Source organism: Euprymna scolopes, chromosome 16 (genome assembly GCF_053919585.1).
Source record: "Euprymna scolopes isolate OS-2025 chromosome 16, ASM5391958v1, whole genome shotgun sequence".
In the NCBI taxonomy this organism is placed as follows: domain Eukaryota; kingdom Metazoa; phylum Mollusca; class Cephalopoda; order Sepiida; family Sepiolidae; genus Euprymna; species Euprymna scolopes.
This window is the reverse complement of record NC_136497.1, coordinates 14,372,905-14,378,256: the sequence shown is the minus strand read 5'-3', so window position 1 is coordinate 14,378,256 and position 5,352 is coordinate 14,372,905.

The window sequence follows — 5,352 nt, the reverse complement described above, 5'->3', positions numbered from 1 at the left end:
TTGATGAATTCTTTTTTTTTATTTATTTTTCACAATTTAATCGATCCTCTTGTACTACAAGCTCTTTAAAACAAAAATCTTTTAATTGTTTTTTTTTATATATTTATAAAAATTAACTTTTTTTTTTTTTTTAAATGCACAGGATTTTTGGCTTTTAGAGCTTGTTAATTATATTAAAAATGTATGTAAAAATGATTTAATCCTTTGATTCCCTATGCATTTGTGATTGAGAAACTTGTAAACTTGCATTATTTCATCTTGTTATAAAATAACCTAATATTGCTATAGAAACTGATGTACAAGGTTGTGTATCTTTACCTTAAAAACTTCAAAAGATGAAGATTTTAAGTTTCTTAAAAGCAATCAAACTAGAAGATACAAAAAAAAAAAAAAAAAAGCTGAAAAGATTGCCCCAGGAGAAGGCTCTAAATGTGACACACATGCCACCTACTGAGGTTCCAATCTACATGATAAATTAAGAACTATTTTTGGTCCCACAGGAGCTGAGAGTACTTAAAAATGTTTTGATAAAATTTTAATGCGTGCTTCTGTGTTATATATATATATTATTTTATACCTAGATACAAGTGTATCCTGGTTAAGCAATCATCGGTGTAGGAAGTGATAATTCTTACTGGTTGAGACTTTAACCTAGTTATGAAATCAACTTTAACTCCATTTGCTAAGGACATTCATTACCTCTGAACCACTAACTTTCCATGAGAATGAAGGGAAATTTAAACACCTACCTATAAATGCCAAATGCCAACACAAAAGTAAGCAGTCAAGGCGTTTAAATGAGCAGAAATCATGACCATTGCATAAACGATTTTTTTATTGCTTTTTGTTATTTCCCAGACCGTTCTCAACCTATAAAGGAGCTAATAATCATAAATATTTATAAGATTCTCCTTTAAACTATTTACATCCTATTCATAAGATTTATAATATCTCATACATTTTCAGTATCTTTGGTCTTTTGGCCAAGATCAAAGTGTAGTATCTGTTCTTATGATGCTGCATTAAGATGATTTGTACCAGTCGATGGAGGGGAAACCCTCTATACTGGGACAATTATTATTTTTGGTAACCAGAGTGACCCCTTTTAGGGGAGCTGGTTTTTACCTCACATTAAAAACGGCCTTGTGCCTAATTTGCTCAGTGGGGGAGCAAATAAACACCATCTGTTCTTATGATGCTGCATTTCCATGTCTTGTTCTCTTTCGGTGGAGGAGCAGTTCTTCATGACTGAGACAATTTTTTATTTTTGTACCTTTTCTCCACGTTAAAAAAAACGACCCTGGTGTCTAACTCTGTCCTGTGGGGAGGCATTGTAAATAGGTACAATATTTTTATAAATGAAGCAATATCCGTCAACAAAAATTTCACTAAATATACATATGATACATATACAATTATGATTCACATTTTATTGCAGCCTTAAAGAAATAAGGAATATGGTGTCAAATAAATTTCAACATTTGACAAAAGTTTAGTTTTCGTAAAATATTTACCATATTTTAATTTTAGTTTCCATGAAATTTCAAATGCATATTTTGAGTCGGGAATCAATATTTAATTCAATCAAATTTGATGACATACATTTTTAATAATTTTTGATTTCATTGCAAAATGGTTTTGCACATGCCAAGAAATTCTCTCCTTCATCTAAAAGGGTCGATTTGCAGATGAAATTCATTATTGAATCCATTTTTCATTTTTCATGAAAACGCATGCAAATGCCATCTGAATTTAATTCATATCACTGGTTGTCAAGGAATGTGATAATCATATCACTGAAGATTTTAAGTGTCTACAGGCTTTTTCTCTGTATATTAATATACAGTAGATTACATCTGAACATTATAAGAACCAGAATCTCTGTTCAGACATGGTTTTTAAATTTGTATAAAAAGAACACTTTATAACTTTGTCCTCACAAACAGGGAGAAAAAATACCATTTGTACCAACTCTGCTCAAATGGGCAGGAAAGTTTTGTGCATGTTCACCTGGACTTTGGTTAGTATTTTATTATTCTAAATCTCATACTAGAACTGTTACAGTATAATTAGATTATTTACAATATTGGTATACATTTAAATGAATGGAAAGTTAAGTTTTGTCGGTATCTTTTCTGACAATTTGACTTCTGCAATATGCAGACTTTAATGCATGGTTTTTCTCTTGTTAAAAAGTATGAACTTTCTTACAGTTGGTCAAATGTTTATTTCTTTTGGCTTGATGTAATCAAGAGAGTGATATGCTTTAAAAATCTTGCATTTATTTGAACTGTAATATCCAAAATAAATAAAAATGCTGGAGGTATTTTTATTTTATACACTTTAGCATGAATATTTAGAAAAAATCGTCTGTATGAATAAATTCAACACTTAGTAAATCCCCAAATTTTTGATTTTGAATTTAAAATGAGGAATGAAAAATAAAGGTAAAAAAAAAGTGCTTGTCTCAGTTGACCAGGTTCCAAGTGATGGTAAAGTATTGATCATTTAAAAAAATATTTTTTTTAACCGGTTCAAATCTTAACTCAAAAGATTAATTTTTAATCACTTTTCATCCAACTCCAAAAAGATCGTTTCAATCATTAATACACTGACATGGAAACCACACCAAATGTTTATTTTTAATGTTCAAAAAATTTGTTGAATTAGATTATACATGGTTTCATTTTTTTTTTTTTTTTCTTGGTCTAGAACCTGTTTGATAATTTAAAATCTTTGAATGTAAAAGTCTTGTAAGATAATTGGAATTGATATTTACAAAACAAAGTAATCTCTATACACATGTATGTTACTGCTTTATAGCTTTTCTAACAAAAGCTATATAGAAATGTTTCGTTAGTGAAATAGGACACCTATTAGAACACATTTTTACTTTTAATCGATTTGGTATTTAATTTTTTTTATCCTGCTCATTTTATTCATGAATAGTGAAAGGTCTTTACGCCCGAATTTAGTTCTGGAAACTATGTAGTTGCTTAATTGAGATATATATATATCTCTAAGCTGAATGTGTGTGTGTCTGATCACGAATAGGCTTCTATATGGTTGACTTTTAAAAAACTGATTACATATAATGATGTATAAAGACATGGGACTGGGTATGTTTTTTTGTTTTTTTTTTACACGGTGGTCACCACTTATCAAGGCTCGGAAGCCACTCAGGGATAAGGGTTATTGCAAGTACAGTACGTTAGTGTGGAGATTTAATGAAGTGTTTACTTAAGGGGGCAGTTCATTAGGAATTTGTTAACATTGGGCTTGAAGACATCCAAGTTGTAGTTTTGATTTAGGCACAGATAAAGATCGGCAGAACGGTGGTTCATTAAAATTGTGGGGTCTGCATTCGCGCCTGGTCCAAAGTATGGAAATAAAAAAATTTTGAATTTAAAAAAAAAAAAAAAAAAAAACGTTTACAAGTTTTTTTGATATAGATGTACATAACATACTTTCAAAGTATTCTTAACTTAGGGATGGTATAATAAAATTGTGGGATCTGCGTTTGCGCCTGGTCTCCATAGAATTGAAATAGGCACAAACTTTTAAGTAAAAGTATTTTCATATCTATCTGCGTAAGTATACTTTGATAATTGTTTCAGTTTGAAGAAATATGGTATAAAATTATGGGGTGTTTGTTCACACCTGACCTCCACAGAATATTGTGATGAGTGTTTCAGTGTGAACAGGTATGGTATAATAAATTATGGAGTTTATCTATTTTATTTTTACTTCCATCATATTTTGCTTTGGTTTTGATACCCTCAAATTTACACCTTTTCATAACCTATCATACTTTCATAAATCAGTCCATTTTCTGTAGGCTGTCTTTGAACCCAATCAACGAGGGATACTTTTGCTAGTATATATATATATATATATATCCATCCTCTGGAAACCTGACATTGTAGAAAGAAATTATGGCTTCAGTGTTTCCCTTATAAATTAATAAATGGCCTAAAAATTTTCAAAAAACATTACTAAAAAATTCTCAGGCTTATTCAGTGCAATTTACATTATCAAATCTTTTGCATAACATGGAATCAATGTTTTTAATGATTTTACATTGCTGCTTCACCAATCAGTAACTTTGTTGTATTTTTAAAACAATATTAAGAGAAATTCTTCAATCAAAATCATACTCTTACTTTGAAATATATTCAAACATTTTGTTTTATTTGCAATTGGTTATCTTTTTGTAGCTTAGCAGCAAATGGTATTTAATAAAATACAATTTAAGCCATTGTATAGAAAAATTTTATAAAATCAACAATAGGTTCTCTATAGTGCATTGTATTAACTAAGTCACTGCGATGGGTCCTCAAACACAGCAATTGGGAGTGAAATATTTGTTGATCGTCAGTGAATCCCAGGCAATGTCGAGTCACCTTGCTAGTTATAAATATATTTCTGGAAATACTAATTCATATATTGAAATGCTTTTCTAAGATTACTAATGCTAAAATTTTGTAAGCTTTTTATTATATAGGATCTTATCAAAAAATAAAATCTTTAAACATTACATATTGAAATCCTGGACAGTTTCAAACTTAACAGATTTTATAAATTCATGTATAAAATTAGGTACACTAATAACTTTGATTTTTTTTTTAATTTTTTTATTATTAAACATCTGTAGTATACATTTTCAGTGATACAATGAATTTTCATATACTGACATAATTTAATTTACAAAACTTTAATTGTAAAACTTGGATTATGTGCATTTAAGCATCCTCATTTTTATATCCAGCTTTAATAGACTTTAATATCCTAAAACTAAAAAAAAAAAAAAATTAATAAACCTAGAACCCCATCCTCCAATATAGACCCCTACTGCCATGTTTTAACATCAGTGGTCTACGTTCCAACCTTCCAGAGGTTGAAACCCAATTACAGGAGACAGAACCGGACTTACTCTTTTTAAGCAAAACTGGAATAGGGCCGACTACTTCCCTAGATGAGTTCATAGTTAAAGGATACTCGGGTTTGTATTACTGTACGCATAGATTCGAAAAAGTTGTCAAAAAGCAAATATATAACAAATAAATGTTATCAAAGGCAAGATAAGTTACTTTTCTACCAAACTGGATTATTTTTTGTGCTTTTATTCAATATAACATGTTTATTCAGCTCGAAAAGCATACAGTGTTTACCGATGTATTGGAAAATTCAAGATGGCGCCTGACTCTCTTTAACACGGTAAGTTTGGAAACAAGTGTTATAAATAAAAAAACTAGACAAAATACTTTTAAAAACTCGCTCAATATATGTTACCGTGACAGGTTGACATATATTCGGTGGATTTTTAACAGTATTTTGTCTAGTTTTTTTTCT